The 20,055-nt window shown below is 45.7% G+C and overlaps 1 non-coding gene across 1 annotated transcript; it reads left to right on the top strand.

Moving 5' to 3' along the window:
- The first annotated feature begins 18,721 nt into the window (after positions 1-18,721).
- On the top strand, positions 18,722-18,859 carry LOC114817691. The gene has a single exon (XR_003765544.1). It is a non-coding gene; the product is annotated as a small nucleolar RNA SNORA7 (small nucleolar RNA).
- The last annotated feature ends 1,196 nt before the right edge of the window (positions 18,860-20,055 follow it).

Raw genomic sequence — 20,055 nt, forward strand, 5'->3', positions numbered from 1 at the left:
AACTAAGTAAACAATTTTCCACAGTAACCTTGGTGATCAGAGGTATGATTTGACTTCTACTAGGTGTCACTGAGGCTCCCCTGGTCCAGGAAAGTCCTGGTTGGTATGAACTGAGGGCTTGTGACAGGAGAGAATTCATAGGTAGAAGTTAGATGGGTTCCCTGTCTCTCACGGGGCTCCCAATCTAAAAGTTTAAGTAGGGAGGAAGGACTGGAGGCAGACATTTCAAGAGCGTTGAAACATTAAGGCACAACTCAGACAAATACATAAAATAGGCTCAAAGCCACAGGGGCCAGATATTTATTCCCTACCCAACTCCCATAGCCTTCCCTATTGCACAGTGTTGAAGTCACCAATCAATCAGTGAATCAGTGGTATTTATTGAGTTCTTACTGTGAGCAGAGCACTGTACTAAGCACTTGGGAAGTACAATTCAGCCAGAAATAGAGACAATCCCTGTCCACAATGGATCAGAGTTTAGAAGGGGAAAATGCAAGCACTTGGGAGACTAGTATAACACTAAGTAGACCTGTTCCCTGCTCACAGTGAGTTTACAGTCTAAAGGTGGGGTTGTGGGCATTAATATAATAAATTGTGGATTTGTACATAAATGCTGCGGGGCTGAGAGAAGGGTGAATAAGGGGCAAATCCAACTGGAAGGGTTATAGATGGGAGTAAATGAAGAGGAAATGAGGGTTAGTCAGAGAAGCCTTCTTGGAAGAGATGTGCTTTTTAATAAGTCTTTGAGGGGGTGAGAATGATCATCAGTTGGATATAATAATAATTATGGTACTCGTTAAGTGCTTACTATGTGCCAGGCACTGTACTATGTGCTGGGCAAGGATATGAAGAGGGAGGACATTCCAAATCAGAAGGATGTGGGTGAGAGGTTGGCAGCGAGGTAGATGAGATTAAGGTACAGTGAGTAGAGAAGCAGCGTGGCTCAGTGGCAAGAGCCCGGGCTTGGGAGTCAGAGGTCATGGGTTCGTATCCCGGCTTTGCCACTTGTCAGCTGTGTGACTGTGGGCAAGTCACTTCACTTCTCTGTGCCTCAGTTCCCTCATCTGTAAAATGGGGATGAAGACTGGGCCTCACGTGGGACAATGTGATTACCCTGTATCTACCCCAGCGCTTAGAACAGTGCTCTGCACATAGTAAGCGCTTAACAAATACCAACATTATAATTAGATTGAAAGTAGAGGAGCAAAGTGTGTAGCTTTGGGATATAGTAGGGGAACAGGGAGGTAAGGTAGGAGGGGGCAAGGTGATTGAGCGCCTTAAAAGCGATGGTAAGGAGGTTCTCTTCGGTGCAGTGGTGGATGGGTGACCACTGGAGGTCCTTGATGGGGAAACATAGACTGAACATATTTACGATCAGGGCAGTAGTGTGAAGTATGGATGGAGTGGGGAGAGATGGGAGGCCAATACGGCAATCAAGGCAGGGTAGGATAAATGCTCAGATTGACCTATTAACTGGATGGAGAAGAAAGGGCGAATTTTAATGATGGTGTGAAGGTTGAACTGACAGGATATGGAGACACATTGAATATGTGGGACAAATGAGAGAGAGAGAAGTCGAGGATAAAGCTAAGGTTAATGGCTTGTAAGGCAAGAAGGATGGTGGTCCCACCTACAGTGATGGGAAAATCAAAAGGAGGGCAGTGTTAGGGTGGGAAAATAAGGACTTCTTTTATAGACATGTTAAATTTGAGGTGTCAGCTGGACAAGTGAGGGAGCAGGGATTAGAACTGTGATCAGTCAATCCTTTTGATTCCCAGGCTCATGCTGTTTCCACCAGAGCCCGCTGCATCTACATTCTGCAGGGAAACTCCTGAAAGATGACTCTCTCCCCGCAAAAGCCAGGGTCCCCGCCTCCAAATTCTCCATCACCGAGAAGCAGCAAGGCACCACGCCCATGGAAACTCATTTTGGGGGTGCTCGAGGCAATGGAGGAGAGGTGAGGCTGGAGAGAATGTTCCAAAGCCTTCCAAGCACTCCTTTATTGTTTCTCATTCAAGCACCGGTTGTTCACGTTATGTCCAACTTGTTTTGTTTTGCTGTCTATCTCCCCATTTTAGACTCTGAGCCTGTTGTTGGGGAGGGATTGTCTCTATCTGTTGCCAAATTGTACATTCCAAATGCTTAGTAAGCACTCAAGAAATGCGATGGAATCAATGAATGAACCCAACATGTCCTCGTTGACTGTGTTTACAGGTCTCTTCCCCACACATTTCTTCTTCTTGGGAAACCTTCCCCGGATTGTCAGGCCACGAGCCAAATTCTTGGGTTCCTCTCAGGGGAGGTAGCTGAGGAGCAGTTCCACTGATGAGGCTTCTTATTTTTGGCATACTGGGGGCCAGAGCACGTCATCTTAGAATATGCGTAGGAGGGCGTCCTCTTCAATGGTAAATTCCTTGAGGGCAGACACTCAGTCTTCAGATTTTATACTATGTGTCCCCAAGCACCTCTGGAGTGTGGTTTTTTTTTAATGGTATTTGTTAAGCGCTTACGCTGTACCAGGTGCTATTCTAAACACTGGGGTAAATACAAACTCGTCAGGTTGGACACAGTCCCTGTCCCTTGTGACACTCAATCCCAATCCCCAAACAGGCAACGAGAAATGAAGTAATTTGTCCAAGGTGCCAAGCAATTGGCAGAGCCAGGACTACAACCCAGCTCCTTCTGTCCTGTGCTCTATCCACTAGACCACATCACTTCTCTGTTTGACATGCAGGAGGTGCTCAATGATGGTGATGACATCCTGACACCAGAATGGGAGGGAGTTAAAATCCACCTCTACCAATCCAGATTGGTTTAACACCCTTTTGTTATCGTTGGCCATTGATTGCATTTGCTTAAAAAAATTAACTTTGCGTATGCAAATAGTTGAGAGAGAATTGTCCCCAAAAAGATAGTTATTTTTGAAGAAAAACTCCGTTTGGAAAGAGAGAGAAGGAGGCAAAGGAGAAAACAGTGCCAGGTGTGACAAACTTTAAGTATATCCACACAACAAGGGGCAGCTTTTTGTGTACCCAGTGTCCCACACAGGCCTTTTCATTCACACACACACACACACACACACACGTATGTGCGTTTCAGAGTCAGTGCTGTCTTTGACAATGATAAATTCAGAGATAATTTACACTTCATTCCCTTAAAGTCAAGCAGGGGGCTCCCAGACTTAAGTTAAACCACTTCTGCTTCCCTTTTCTCCTTCCCAACCCAATCTTGCACACTCAGGAGTCAGAACAAAAAACAGCTTTCCGGCCTCCTCTGTGTTCTCATCCCACCTTCTCCTTTCCAGGGATGACCTCTGACCCCCTTCAAACTCTACATGCCACTTTCAGAAGTAAACTGGTCTTCATCGTGCCCTTCTTTGGAATATTTGGGGGAAACGTAGTGAACATACATGTCTGTACTTTCTTCACAAGGCACGTGTGAGTGTAAAGATATGACCCTCTCATTTTTCCACTCCCTCTGCTTCTCCCCCCTAAGGACAAATCTCATCTTGCTCTCCCTTTTCCTCCTTGTATTGATTAACCCAACCGCAGTGTCTTTGGAAGGGAGAAGACAAAGGTCATTGTTGTTGACATTTAGTCACAAGTTACCCATTTTAAATTGTTACTTCCAAACTTCCAACCTTCTTGGTTCCCAGGGACCTGGTTTGGGAAGCGTTTATTGGATGAGTAGACACTTGTTAGCCCACCGTCAGCTTGTCTCTTCAAATTATCCCTGAATTTAACAATGTCAAAGAAGACAGCACCGACACCAAAACCCACTTATGAGTGTGTGTGTGTGCTAGTGAATGAAAAGGCCAATGTGGAATACTGGGTACTGCACTCTCATTCGCCCCACATATCCACTCCGTCACCAAAACCTGCCGGTCTCACCATCACAACATCGTTAAGATCCGCTCTTTCCTCTCCACCCAAACTGCTACCTTGCTGGTACAATCTCTCATAATATCCTGACTGGATTACTGCATCAGCCTCCTTTTTGATCTTCCATTCTTCTCTCTCTCCCCGCTTCAGTCTATACTTCATTCATTCATTCAATTGTATTTATTGAGCACTTACTGTGTTCAGAGCACTGTATTAAGTGCTTGGAATGTACAGTTCGGCAACAGATAAACAATCCCTGCCCAACAACGGGGTCACAGTCTAAAAGGTGGGGGGACAGAAAGCAAAACAAAACAAGTAGTTATACATCAATACTATCAAAATAGATAAATAGAATCATAGACTTCACTCCACTGCCGGGATTATATTTCTGCAGAAACGTTGTGGGCATGTCACTCCTCTCCTCAAAAACCTCCAGTGGTTGCCTTCGCATGAAACAAAAACTCCTCACTCTTGGCTTCAAAGCTTTCCATCACTTTGCCCCCTCCTACCTCACCTCCCTTCTCTCCTTCTCCAACCCAGCCCATACACTCCGCTCGTCTGCCACCGCTAACCTCCTCACGGTGCCTTGTTCTCGCCTGTCCCGCTGCCGACCCCTGGCCCACGTCCTACCGCTGACCTGAAATGCCCTCACTCCTCACATCCGCCAAACTAACTCTCTTCCCCTCTTCAAAGCCCTACTGAGAGGTCACCTCCTTCAGGAGGCCTTCCCAGACTGAGCCCTCCCTTTCCCTCTGCTCCTCCTCCCCTCCCCATTGCCCCTACTCCCTCCCTCTGCTCTACCCCCTTCCCCTCCCCATACCACTTGTCTATATTTGTACATATTTGTTCTATTTATTTTATTAATGATGTGCATTTATCTATGATTCTATTTATCTATTTTGATGGTGCTGACGCCTGACTACTTGTTTTGTTTTGTTGTCTGTCTCCCCTTCTAGACTGTGAGGCAGTTGTTGGGTACGGATTGTCTCTATCAGTTGCCAAATTGTACTTTCCAGGTGCTTAGTATAGTGCTCTGCATATAGTGAGCCCTCAATATATATGATTGAATAAATGAATGAATGAAGACCTGAGTTCTAATCCTGTCTCTGACATTTACCTGCTGTGTGACCTTGGGCAAGTCACTTCACTTCTCTATGCCTCAGCTACCCCATCTGTAAAATGGGGATTAAGACTGTGGACCCTAGGTGGGACAGGGACTATGTCCAAACAGATTTGCTTGTATCCACCCCAGCACTTAGTACACTTCCTGGCACACAATAAGTACTTAATACATAACACAATTATTATTATTTTTAATAAAGTCCAGTGCCAAGGCTAATGAGTGCTGTCACTTCAAGCCCACAGATCTCTCAACCTGTGCCCCACTGGTGTTAGCGGCTGCTCTTGCGTAGGGGGGATAAAACCCGCACTCTCTCCATCTCTGCATCTTCACCCACCATTGGGTTCCCCCCCACGCCCCGCCATGGTATTTGTAAGCACTTACTCTGTGCCACACACTGTACTAAGCATAGGCTTGGGAGACAGAGGATGTGGGTTCTATTCCTGACTCCGCCACTTGTCAGCAGGAGAAGGAGCATGGCTTAGTGGAAAGAGCACGGGCTTGGGAGTCAGAGGTCATGGATTCTAGTCCCGGGCTCCGCCACTGTCCCACTTGTCAGCTGTGTGACTTTGATCAAGTCACTTAACTTCTATGTGCCTCATTACCTCATCTGTAAAATGCGGATTAAGACTGTGAGCCCCTGTGGGACAACCTGATCAACTTGTATCCACCCCCAGTACCTTGAACAGTGCTTGGCACAGAGTAAGTGCTTAACAAATACCATCATTATTATTATTATTATATACAAGCCATTCAGATTGGACATGGTCCTTGGGGCTCCCAGTCTTAATCCCATTTTACATATGAGGTAACCAAGGCCCAGAGAAGTGAAGTGACTTTCCCAGGGTCACTCAGCAGAACGAGTTCCCAGTATTGGGATTAGAACCCAGGTCTTTCTACCTCCCAGGCCTGGGCTCTATCCACTTGGTCACAGAGCTCCTAGGCCCTTCTAGCAGCCCTCTGCTGTTTGGAATGTGACCACAGTTGCCAGGATATGTGGATCCCCTTGTAAAAGAAGTGCAATACAACGCCTCTACTACTACTACTACTACTAATTATGCTACTTTCATTCATTCATTCAGTCATACTTATTGAATGCTTACTGTGTGCGGAGTGTACTGTGTACTATGCGCTTAGTAGAGTACAATACAACAATAAACAGACACATTCCCTGCCCACAGTGAATTTTACAGTCTAAAAGGGGAGAGAGACATCAATAAAAATAAATAAATGACAGATATGTACATAAATGCCGTGGGGCTGGGAGAGGGGAAGAACAAAGGGAACAAGTCAGGGCCATGCAGAAAGGAGTGGGAGAAGAGGAAAGGTGGGGGAATCTAGTCTGGGAAGGCCTCTTGGAGGAGATGGACCTTCAATAAGGCTTTGAAGTGGGGGAAAGTCATTGTTGGATTTGGGGAGGGAGGGCCTCTTTCTCAATGACAAGGTCTTGGCTGGACAAAAACCAGGATGAGAAACCTAAAGGAAATGCAAGGGATGAGAATATGTTTTGTTTTCCTCATTTATTTTCCTGGGGAAAGCACACTAGGAAAGTACAATAGAGTTGGTAGAAACATTCCCTACCTGAAATGAGCTCACATTCTTCTCTGCATACAAAGGGCTACTATATACTTTGTGCCAAGCACTTTGCTAAAAGCTGGGATACATTCAAGATTATGAGATCAGATCCCTGTCCCACCTGAGGACGTTTCTGTTTAGGTGTAGTGACTACTGCCTGAAGATCCCAGGAAAAGGATAGTAATTTTGATGATATAATTAAGTACTTATTAGCAAGGAGGGCAGAGGGAGGCACTTTAAAGGACAAGATAAAACAACATCTCATATAATGCTGCCCCCCAACTGAAAATTGTCATTCATTCACTCATTCAATCATATTTACTCAGTGCTTACTGTATGCAGAGCACTGTACTACTAATAATTATAATAATAATTACGACATTTGTTAAGCGCTTATTATGTGCCAAGCACTGTTCTAAGCACCAGAGGAGATACAAGGTAATCAGGTTGTCCCACGTGGGACTTAAAGTCTTAATCCCCATTTTACAGATAAGGTAACTGAGGCACAGAGAAGTTAAGTGACTTACCCAAAGTCACATGGCTGACAAGTGGTGGAGGCGGGATTAGAACCCACAGTCCCTGACTCCCAAGACGAAGCTATTTCCACTGAGCCATGCTGCTTGGGAGAGTACAAAGCAACAATAAACAGACATTCCCTACCCACTGTGAACTTACAGTCTAGAGGGGGAGACAGACATTAATAGAAATAAATTACAGATAAATCCATAAGTGCTTTGAAAACTGGGAATCTGCTGCTGAGAGCAGACCAGTCTGACATACTGTCATCATGAAGGGAGCCGGTCTCTTTGAGCAAAAGTTTTTTGTGGAGAGACAAAGGGACAAAAGAGAAAAAGGCATCAGGTACAGCACATATTAAGCACAACACAACAAGGGAAAACATTTTTGGGTGTCCATTGTGGATGGGACTGTGGATGACACATTGCCTTTTCATCTCTGTGCCCCCAATGCATACTTATAAGTGAACTTCACTGTCATCATCATCAGTGATATTTACTGAGTGCTTATTGTGTGCAGAGCACTATACTAAGTGCTTAGGAAAGCCCAATGCAACAGAGTTGGTAGAAAGATTCCCTACCCGAAATGAGCTCACATTCTTCTCTGCATATAAAGGGCCACTACATACTTTTTGCCAAGCATTTTGCTAAAAGCTGGGATACATACAAGATTAATAATAATAATGTTGGTATTTGTTAAGTGTTTACTGTGTGCAGAGCACTGTTCTAAGCGCTGGGGTAGATACAGGGTCATCAGGTTGTCCCACGTGAGGCTCACAATCTTAATCCCCATTTTTACAGATGAGGTAATTGAGGCACGGAGAAGTTAAGTGACTTACCCACCGTCACACAGCTGACAAGTGGCAGAGCCGGGATTATGAGATCAGATCTCTGTCCCACCTGAGGCTTCCAGGCTAACAGAGAGAAAGAACAGGTGCTTCACCCTCATTTTACATATAAGGAAACTGAGGCACAGAGAGGTGACAGTAGCAGAGCCAGGATTATACCTCGAGTCACCTAACTTGGAGCCCCAGACTATGCTAGACTATGTTAGCTTTGGAACAATGGAGTTCTACAAAGGGAAGGTTTCAACCTTTGAATTCACCAAAAATGCAAAAAACCTTGCCCCAAACCAGGAAGATAATCTGCCTCTCCTATTCTCAGAAACACAGAGATACATGGCTGTACATGGACGTCTGTGCATGCGTGTGCACACACGCACACACACAGAGTGAAGGGATCGCTGCGGGCATCCCTGAGAACGCCAGTCGAGGTGCCAGAATCAATATTTGCCTGGACGATGTGTTAGAACCACTTTTTCTCCTTGGCCTTGAATGTGGGGTGACTCCAGACAAGAGCAGCTTGAGCTGGTGAGTAACCCGACTCCAAAGAAAAATAGCATTCATTCTCAGGGTGCCAACTAAGCCCATGGATTTTGTCATGTCCTGCTGAGAAAACCAACTCCCCTGCTAGGAAAGGAAAATCTCCCCATCTCCAAGGTCCAAGGTCCAAGGTGGACCCTTTTTTTATGGTATTTGTTAAGTGCTTGCTAGTTGGCAGGCACTGTGCTGAGTGCTGGGGTAGGTACAAATTAGGTGGGATACAGTCTGTGTCCCACATGGGGCTCACAGTCTTAATTCTCATTTTACAGGTGAGGGAACTGAGACCTAGAAGTGAAGTGACTTGCCCTAGTTCACTTAGCTGACAAGTGGCAGAAATGGGATTAGGAAGTACGTCCTCTGGCTCCCAGGACCGTGCTCTATCCACCAGGCTATACTCCTTCCCAGAGTCAATGGAAGTGAGGGAAATCCTTTCTAGGTTAAGAGAGCATCCCCCCTCTTACAGCGTTCTTCTTTCCCAGGTGCCACCTTGAAGATATACCTACTCAGTCTCATCCTTACCACTTACACACCCATAAACTCAGACACACAGAAATAGATCCACGTTCATTCAGTTGTAGTCATTCAATCAAATTTATTGAGCACTTACTGTATGCAGAACACTATACTAAGCGATTGGGAGAGTAAAATACCACAATATAACACAAGTTCCCTGCCCAAAATGAGATTACAGCCTAGAGGGTGACTGTAGATTCAGTTGAAGAGCCATATTCATTCATTAATTAATTCATTCAATAGTATTTATTGAGCGCTTACTATATGCAGAGCACTGTACTAAGCACTTGGAATGTACAAATATGGGACAGGGACTGTGTCCAACCTGATTTGCTCATATCCACCCCAGTGCTTAGTACAGTGTCTGGCACATACTAAGTGCTTAAATTCCATAGTTATTATTATTTTTACATCTGTTTCCCTCAGTCGAATGCAAGTCCCAATCTCCACTGAATACCTCCTGGTTTGGGGGTGGGGGTGACAGGAGGTGGAGTGGGGAGGGCGGGGGGTGTTTCCCAAGCTACTTGTTTCAGAAAAAGTCCCCGGCGAGTTGGGGCCACTAGGCTGAACTTTCTGCTGCTGTCCAGCTAGCCGAGCTACAGATGGCCTCTGGCCTCTCCCTATCACGGACAAACCGGTAAAGTACTCTGACCTTCCCTCTCCATCCTTGAACACACATTTTCATATTCCCCTCCAGGAAGCCCTATCTCCTGTCCTCCTTTTCTGACTCACTTGTTGCCTCATTCAGTCGTAATAATAATTATGGTACTGGTTAAGCACTTACTATGTGCCAAGCACTGGGGTAGATTCAAAATAATTGCATTGGATACAGTCCCTGTCCCACTTGGGGCTCACACTCTTAATTGTACAGCGGATAGACCACAGGCCTGGGAGTCAGAAGGTCATGGGTTCTGGTTCTGGCTCCTCTATTTGTCTGATGTGGGACCTTGGGCAAGTCACTTTCTATGGTCCTCAATTACCTCATCTGGAAAATGGGGTTTGAGACTGTGAGCCCCATGTGGGACAGGGACTGTATCCAACCTGATTTGTTTGTATCTACCCCAGAACTTAGTATAGTGCCTGGTACAGAGGAAGCGCTTATCAAATACTATTAATAATAATAATAATAATAATAATGTTGGTATTTGTTAAGCGCTTACTATGTGCAGAGCACTGTTCTAAGCGCTGGGGTAGATAGAGGGTAATCAGGTTGTCCCACGTGAGGCTCACAGTTAATCCCCATTTTACAGATGAGGTAACTGAAGCACCGAGAAGTTAAGTGACTTGCCCACAGTCACACAGCTGACAAGTGAAAGAGCGGGATTCGAACCCATGACCTCTGACTCCCAAGCCTGGGCTCTTTCCATTGAGCCATGCTGCTTCTAACTATCATTATTATCAATTAGTTTTGCAGTCATTGTTTTCAAATACATTGCTTTATTTGTAATTAATAACAATAGTTATTATTGCTAACAATAATAATAATAATAATCCCCATTTTACAGATGAGGTATCTGAGGCCCAGAGAATTTAAGTGACTTGCCTAAGGTCACACAGCAGGCATTTGGGGGGCTGAGATTAGAACTCACTTCCCCTTCCGACATGCCACGAGAGGAACGGTGCCCGGTAACCCCACTTTAAAGATGGGGAAACGGCACAGAACGGAGTAAATTTTCAGGGTGAAGCAGCGGCAACGATGAGATCCAGTGTTGAGCCTTTCTCTCCCACTGGCCTGCTGTGTGATCTTGTGACCTTCACCTCTCTGGCCCTTAGCTCCCTTATTTGTGAAATAGAGATAGAGTGCAAGCCCAGTAATTAGCACAGAACTTGGCATACAGCAGAAGCTAAACTCTGTAATTTTCAATAGAATGTTGGGATAGTGATCTGCATGCAGTAAGTGCTCAATAAATGTGATTGAATGACTATCCCAATAATAATAATCATAATGATGGCAGTTGTTAAGTGCTTACTATGTGCCAAGCATTGTTCTAAGCCCTGGGGGTAGATACAAGGTGATCAGGTTGTCCCACGTGGGGCTCACAGTCTTAATCCCCATTTACAGATGAGGGAACTGAGGCACAGAGAAGTGAAGTGACTTTCCCAAGGTCACAGAGTAGACAAGTGGCGGGGGGCAGGATTAGAACCCACAGCCTCTGACTCCCAAACCCGTGCTCTTTTCATTGAGCCATGGTGCTTCCCAAGCACTTTAGGACAATGCTGTGAGCCTCGTTAAGTGCTCAGTAAATACCATCAATTGATTGACTGCAGCTTTCCCTACTATACCCTGAGCAGCTAGAAGTTGGAAACCTCGTACCTCTAGCTTGGGAACTTAGTTTACCAGTAAGCAGATACATTCCTTGCTCAGAGAGAGTTTACAGTCTAGAGTGGGGGAGGCAAACATTAATATAAAGATATGGACATAAGTGTTGTGGGGCTGGGAGTAGGACCATAATAATAATTATCATGGAATTTGTTAAGCGCTTACTATGTGCGAAGTACTGTTCTAAGCACTGGAGTAGATACAAGGTGATCAGGCTTTCCCACGTGGGGCTCACACCCTTAAATCCCCATTTTACAGATGAGGTAACTGAGGCACAGAGAAGTGAAATGACTTGCCCAAAGTCACACAGCTAAGTGGCGGAGTCGGAATTAGAACCCACAACTTCTGGCTCCCAAGCCCGGGCTCTTTCCACTAAGCCACGCTGCTTCTCATCCATCCCATCCTACCCTCCATTACCCCCACGGGAAAGAAAACAGCCCCCACAGAATGTGATTTTCATTTGACTTCCAGCTGCTTTGGTGGTTGCTGTGGCTATAGGGGTGTCCTGAACTCTGAGCCCCAAGAAGCCTAAATTTTTGCTCCTGTAGCCACAGCTCACTACGGATTTTTGTTGGTGTTTATTTGTGCTTGTGTTTTCAACTGGTTCAGGGTTTTACTGTTTCATCACTCCTGATGTGTCTGTTTCCAGTCCCTCTCTCCCCACTTCTACTATTAGATCACAAGCCTTCCAAGGGATGGGGACCAGGGCTAATTCCCACCTAGGAAGTCACTCCCAGTGTTTAGTTCAGTGCTCTGAACACAATAATCCTTAATAATTACTATTTCTCTTGTTGAATGCAATTCCCTGGTGGATGGGAGAGGTGTACAGGATTGTAGTGGATTACAGATTCTTCAGACAAGTAATTCCTGTTTCCCAGAACATCCATCCACACAGAAGTGCCTCCTAAGAAACAAATACCTTTGATTGAGTGTGGAGTGGGTGTGCCAGACCCACATAACACTCCACCTCCACTAAGGGGAGCCTATAACGTAGCCACAGTCAAGGTCATGGAGTTGGATTTCCCACACAGGCCCACGTACACCAGATGAATCCATCAAAGGGATTCATTGAGTGCTTACTGTGCATTAGGGAAACAGCATGGCCTAGAGGATTGAGTATGGGCCTGGAAGTCAGAAGACCCTGGGTTCTAACCCCAGCTCTGCCACTTGTCTGCTGGGTGACCTTAGGCAAGTCACTTCACTTCTCTGGCCCTCAGTTCCCTCCTCTGGAAAATGGGGATTAAGTCTGTGAGCCCCGTGTGGGTCATGAACTGTGTCCTGACTTGGACAGTCAATCATATTTATTGAGCACTTTCTGCATGCAGAGCACTGTACTAAGTGCTTGGGAGAGTACAATATGACTGTATAACAGACATATTCCCTGCCCATAGTGAATTTGCAGTCTAGAAGGGGAGACACACATTAATATAAATAAATTACAGATATATACATAAGTACTGTGGAGCTGGTTGGGGGGGATGAATAAAGGGAGCAAGTCAGGGAGATGCAGAAAGGAGTGGGAGAAGAGGAAAGGAGGGCTTAGGGAAGGTTTCTTGGAGGAGATGTGTCTGCAGTCCGGGTTTGACTGGGGGGGATAGTCATTGTCTGTCGGATACAAGGAGTGAGTATGTTCCAGGCTAGAGGCAGGATGTCTGGGAGAGGTCGGTAGCAAGATAGATGAGACTGAGTTACAGTGAGAAGGTTAGCATCAGAGGCATGAAGTGTGCAGGCTGGGTTGTAATAGGAGAGCTGTGTCCAAGCTGATTACCTTGTATCTACGCCAGTGCTTAGTACAGTGCCTGGCTCATAGTAAGCACTTAACAAATACCACTTAAAAAAAAAAAAGAGTTGGTAGACACATTCCCCGACCATAACAAGCTTTCGGTCTAGAGTTGATAGTAATAACCTATCAGTCTGGCAGACATTCAGGGGCAAGGTGCAGATGGGTTCATTTCAAGCTCTCTTCTGGCTCAGTTCCTCTAAGTCTCTAACTAGTTTTTGCAAAGCGGCAGCCCCCTGGAGCTGAAAGCTGCTGGTGTGTGTTCCCACGTTTCTGGGTCAAATCGGAGCTGGCTTTGAGATTCCTTTTCCCTGACCTGCTCCCTTCAAGCCCCGGAAGCCACCGTGCTGACCTCTCAGTCTGGACAAAGGCCCTTCTGCTGATGCAAGCCCCCCCCTCCACGGTCCATGGTTGAGGGTCTTGAATTCATTCATTTCATTCATTCAATAGTATTTATTGAGCTCTTGAATCTGAGGAAGAGGAGCCCGCTCTCTGGCCTCCTCCTGCTCACCTCTCTCTCTCTCTCCGCCTCTTTGGAGTCAGCAGCGAAAGGGTTAGATGACTCCTGCCACAGCAAGCCTGGTAACTAGGACGATTGCGCCGGTAGTCTAAAAATAGGGGGGTTAGGCTTCTAATCTGCTTGCCACTTGTTTTTAATCTCTGCCAGTTTTTTCCTGCTCGGAGCTAGCGATCGCTCCGGCCTAGAACGGTCTCTCCATCCTGCTGAAACGATCAAGATGGATAGGCGCTAATCGCCGACTCGAAATGCTCAGGATTTGTAATTTGTCAATATTTTCTTAGCTGCTTCTGTGATGAAATTGGCAGTGGACTGAGATCTCAGTCACTCTTTGAAGCTAAATAAATAGGCCCACGCTCTATTCAAGATAGGGCAAGTTGGGAGAGAGGGGAAATTGACATGAAACTAGGATTCTGGAAGAAACCGAGGGCCAGGAAGTCAAAGCTGAAAACTGGCACTGCCGATCAATCTATCAATCATCCATATTTATTTGGATGACAGTGTGAACTAGGGCAAAGAGCATGGGACTGAAGTCAGGAAACTTGAGACCTGGGTCCTTTTCCTGGCTCTGCCACTTGTCTGCTGTCCGACCTTGAGCAAATCACTTCATTTTTCTGGGCCTCAGTTTCCTCATCCGTAGAATAAGGATAAGATCCCTCTTAGATTGTGAGCCCCATGTGAGGTTGGGGCTATGTACTATGTGATGGTCTTGTATCTACTGCAGGGTTTTCCATGATACTTGGCATGTAGTAAGCACTTAATCAGTTACCATCATCATCATTTTTAAGGCACCATTCCTGAAGTTCTTATCAGCCCATAAGACCATTTTCCTAGCCTCCATGAGTGCAGTTTACCTTCAGCACCATTCACGTCTCAGCATAGTTTTCCCCCAAACAGAGGGGCAAGGGACTATTGAGCAGGGTGGTGGGAGAATGGGATGGACCAAAACTCCCTCAGATAATGGGATGGACAAAAATCCATCCTTTTTTATGGTATTTCTTAAGCTCTCACAATGTGCCAGGCACTATACTAAGCACTGGGGTAGATACAAGCCATTCAGCTTGGACACAGTTCCTGTCCCACCTGGGGCTCATAGGCTTAATCCCCATTTTCCAGATGAGGGAGCTGAGGCCCAGAGAAGTGAAGTGATTTGCCCAGGGTCACACCGCAGACAGGTGGCAAAGCCAGAATTAAGCACTTAGTACAGTGCTCTGCACTCAGTGAGCACTCAATAAATGATTGAATGAGTGAACTAGGTCTCTTTGACTACCAGGCCAGTGTTCTATCCACTAGGCCATGCTGCTTCTCTTTCTAGCTTATCTCTATTTATGTGGTTACGGTTAGCCACCTGCCCGAGAGAGCTGAGGGGTTGTTTCAGGCTATTAGAAGGATGGAGCCTCATCATTACCTTTGAACTTGAAGGCACCAAGGCACTAATTTTGGAACTCCTTTGCCCTCTGTCCTCTCATCTTCCATACTCAGGTCTCCTCCTCTCCCTCCTGATTTAATTTTTAAGGCCTCCTCCCCCCCAATCACACTCTTTCTAGGCCTCTAGCCTGGGACCCCTGTTCTCTCTGACCCCTCCTGGGAGGAACATGGGGTTAGGAGCTGGCAGAAGAGGAGCCTGCTAGAGGGAGCAGCATCAGTCCGCCGTCATTCATATTTATTGAGCGCTTACTGTGTGCAGAGCACCTTACTAAGCACCTGGGAGAGTACAGTACAACAATTGATAGACATATTTCCCGGCCACAGTGAGTTTATGGTCTAGAGATAGCCTGCAGGGCTTGTCATCTACCATTGACCTGCACCTCATCCACCCGCTGAGTGGGAGGCAGTGCGGAAGCAGGAAGCGGCCCGGCCTAGTGGATAAACCCCGGACCTGAGAGTCAGGAGTTGGTTTCTAATACCTACTCTGCCGCTTGTCTGCTGTGGGATCTTGGGCAAGTCACTTCAGTTCTATGGGCCTCAGTGACCTCATCTGTAAGAAGGGGATTAAGACTGGGAGCCTCATGTGGGACTGAAACTGTGTCCAGTCTGATTTGCTTGTAATAATAATAAAAACTGTGGTATTTGTTAAATGCTTAATATGTGTCAGGCACGGTACTAAGTGCTGGGGGTGATACCAGCCAATCGGGTCCAACCCATTGTTTAGGACAGTGCCTGGCGCATAGTAAGCACTTAAGGAATGTCACAGTTATCATTATTATTATTAGGAGGGTATTGGGAAATAATAAATAAGGATGGTGTTTGTTAAGTGCTTACTATTAGACTGTAAGCCCGTCAAATGGCAGGGACTGTCTCTATCTGTTGCCAACTTGTTCATTCCAAGCGCTTAGTACAGTGCTCTGCACATAGTAAGCACTCAATAAATACTATTGAATGAATGAATGAATACTATGTGTCAAGCACTGTTCTAAGTGCTGGGTTAGATACAAGGTAATGATGTTGTCTCACGTGGGGCTCACTGTCCTAATCCTCATTTTACAGATGAGGCAACTGAGGCACAGAGAAGTGAAGTGCCTTGCCCAAAGTCACACATCTGACAAGTGGGCAGAGCTGGGATTAGAACCCAAGACCTCCAACTCCCAAGCCCGGGTTCTTTCCACTAAGCCACGCCACTTCTCACACCCTGATTCCGATTGTCCATGGCTAGTTACTCCCCCTCCCTGCCCTGCTTCTATTTCTTCCAGGGGTTCAACACGAGGTCAGATATGTGCCTGGATGTTACCACTGGGCCCTGAGATCAATAATAATAATAATAATAATGTTAGTATTTGTTAAGCATTTACTATATGCCTAGCACTGTTCTAAGTGCTGGGGAAGATACAAGGTAATCAGGTTGTCTCATGTGGGGCTCACTGTCTTCATTCCCATTTTACAGATGAAGTAACTGAGAAACAGAGAAGGTAAGTGACTTGTCCAGTCACCCGGCTGACAAGTGGCAGAGCTGGGATTAGAACCCACGACCTCTGACTCCCAAGCCCTTACTGTTTCCTCTAAGCCACGCTGCTTCTCAGAATTGATGCTCTGCACTCAGTAAGCACTCAATAAATACGACTGAATGAATGTTCGCCAAACCCCACAGCCCGCAGGGGAGGTGGTAAATATGAGGCTCCAAGGTGTGACTTTAACACAAAGCAAGGGAAACTTCTTCTGACAGCTGGAATTCCTCTGGTAATCCACAAGGAAGTGGTCCAGACAGAAAATATCAGTCGATTCTAGAAGGGTTTGGATCAAATCAGGGATGAACAGCCCATAATGCGTTAGATGCCACAACCCTGCACAAGAGGGTGGGGGTCAAGGATGGCAACCATCACACTGGTCCTCCAAACATCCTGCTGCCACTGTCGGAGGCAGGAAATTGGTCTGGGTGGACCAGGGTTGTGACTGATAGTAGTAATAATAATAATAATAATGATGTGTGGTCTAGAGGGTAGAGCACAGGCCTGGGAGTCAGGAGGATCTGTTCTAATCCTGACGCTGCCACATGTCTGCTGTGTGACCTTGTCAGTCAGTCAATAATATTTATTGAGCACTTACTGTGTGCAGAACACTGTACTAAACATTTGGGAGAGTAAAATATAACAACAAACAGGCACATTCCCTGCCCGCAACAAGCACATATGTACATACCTGTATATATCGGTAATTTATTTATTCATTAACTTATATTAATGTCTGCCTCCCCTTCTAGACTGCGAGCTCATTGTGGGCAAGAATGTGTCTGTTGTTATATTGTACTCTCCCAAATACGCTTAGTACAGTGCTTTGCATACAGTAAGCGCTAAATAAATACGATTGAATGAATGAACAAACTTACAGTCTAGAGCGGGAGACAAACATTAATAAAAATAAATAAATGACAGATATGAACACAAGTGCTGAGGGGCCGAGGTGGGGAATGGATAAAGAGAGCGAGTCAGGGTGACCTTGGGCAAGTCACTCAACTTCTCTGGGCTTCAGTTCCCTCATCTGTAAAATGGGAATTAAGATTGTGGCCACCATGTGGGACAGGGACTGTGTCCAACCCGATTTGCTTGTATCCAGCCCAGTGCTTAGTTCAGTGCCTGGCACATAGTAAGCACTTAATAAATATTTCAATTATTATTGTCATTATATTAAAATGGGGAACAGGGTGGTGGAGTAGGGAAAGTACAAAATAACAGATTTGGTAGACCCTTTATCAAATAATAATGATGATGGTATTAAGCACTTACTATGAGTCAAGCACTGTTCTAAACGTTGGGGTAGATATAAGCTGGATGGAGGGAGTGGGGGGTCTTATTCTTACACGATAGCAGCCGCTATCACCACTGGGTTGAGAGACCTGTGGGCCTGAAGTGACAGCAGTCATTAGCCTCGGCCATGAACTTTATTAATAATAATAATGATGATAATGATAATAATAATTATGGTATTTGTTAAGCACTTACTGTGTGCCAGGCACTGTACTAAGCGCTGGAGTGGATACAAACTAATCAGGTTGGACACAGTCTCCATCCCACATGGGGCTCACAGTCTTAATCCTCATTTTACAGCCAAAGTAACTGAGACCCAGAGAAATGAAGTAACTTGTCCAAGGTCATCCAGCAGATAAGAGGTGGAGCCGGAATTAGAACCCAGTTCCTTCTGATTCCCAGGTCCATGCTCTATCCACTAGGCCATGCTGTTTCTGTCATTAAGAAATTTGCAGTATTGTAGAGGAGTCAAACAGACATTATTTGCCAGTCATAAATAGGTCAAAGAGTAAAAGCATAGATGCAAATAATGAAAACAAAAGTAAGCGACTAATTAAAGAGATGCTAAATAAAAAGATCTGCAATCTAAGTGCTTGGAAGAATACAATGCTGCAATAAATGGTCACATTCCCTGCCCACAATAAGCTTACAGTCTAGAGTAGGGGAGACAGACATGAATAAAAATAAATAAAATAGATATGTATGTAAGTGCTGTGGGGCTTGAGGGGGGAAGAGCAAAGGGAGCAAGTCAGGGTTACACAGAAGGGAGTGAGAGAAGAGGAAAAATGGGGCCTAATCTGGAAAGGAAGGAGCATGGAACTGCTTAGCCCTGAAGGTCTCTAAGGTATATTTTCTTTTCTGTCTTCTACCAGGACTCCCCACCCTTTCAAAGTCACACCTGGAGAATTTCCAGTACTCTCCCAGCCTCGACTACAGGAGGGAAAGTCAAGCAGAGGCATATCCGTTCCATTCCTAGCTTGGGCAGTGGCTAGTGAGTGGAAGGCAATCTGTTACAAGACAAAACTCACCTGAACTGGGCCCAGGAGAGAATTGAAGGCGGAGACTCAAGTTTACTGCGTGGAAGGAAGCAACAGTAAACCACTTCCATATTTTTACCAAGAAAACTCTGTGGATCCATTACCAGAACGATTGCAGGTGGAGGTGGGGCGCTGTGGAAGAGACAGGTCCATGGGGTCGCCATGGGTCAGAGACAACTCGACAAGAAAAGATCGGGAGTCCCCCCACCGTTGCTTACCTGGTTTGGGCCAATATTTCCCAAAGGCCTCGATGTAGGAAAACCAACGACTGACTTCAGCAGCTCACTTGGTGTGTCTGTTTTGTCCACCAGGGAGAAACTTTCCATTTCGAAGGTAGGGGTGTGAAGTAGGCAGGGATGGAGGCCTAGGAGGAAATAGACTTCAGAGAACAAACAGAAGCAGCGTGGCCTAGTGGAAAGAGCATAGGCCTGAGAGGAAGAGGGCCATGGTTCTAATCCCGATTCTGCCACTTGTCTGCTGTGTGAACTTGGACACGTCACTTGATTTTTCAGAGCCTCTGTTTCCTCATCTGTAAAATGGGAATTCACTACCTGTTCTCCCTTCTACTTAGACTGTGAACCCCATGTGGGGCAGAGATTGGGTCCAACCTGCCTGGGTCCAACCGGATCCAAATTGATTAAGTTGTAGCTATCCCAGTGCTTAGTATAGTACTTGGCATAAGTGCTTAAGAAGTATCTTAAACCTACCCTCCGCCCCCCAAAAAACCCCCAAAACAAGCAAAAACAAAAAAAAAACCAGGCCAGAAAACCATCCTTTTTGATCCTTTTTGATCGTTTCTGCCCTGATTGGGAACTCACTGGTCTTGTCAGAGATTTGGGATAAGGGAAGCTGAGAGCCCAGCTCAAAAACCATTTCTCTGTATGTCTAGCCCAGCATTGCTTAGCTGGCTTTAGCTTAGTTTGGCATTGCTTAGCTCATCCCTTGATGACTCTAGAAGGCAGGAATTTGGATTCCCTTTGGTATACACTTCTCTGTGGTAAAGCCAGATCAGGGGCCTTGTGGGTAGGCCCAAGTGCCTTGAAGCTTCTCTATCAGTCAATCAATCTATCAATCATTCAATCAATCAACTAATCAATCATATTTACTGTGTGCAGAGCACTGTACTAAGCACCTAAGCATTTTCAATCAGTGATATTTTTGAGTATTTACTGTGTGC

The sequence above is a fragment of the Ornithorhynchus anatinus genome, chromosome 1 (assembly GCF_004115215.2).
Source record: "Ornithorhynchus anatinus isolate Pmale09 chromosome 1, mOrnAna1.pri.v4, whole genome shotgun sequence".
In the NCBI taxonomy this organism is placed as follows: Eukaryota; Metazoa; Chordata; class Mammalia; order Monotremata; family Ornithorhynchidae; genus Ornithorhynchus; species Ornithorhynchus anatinus.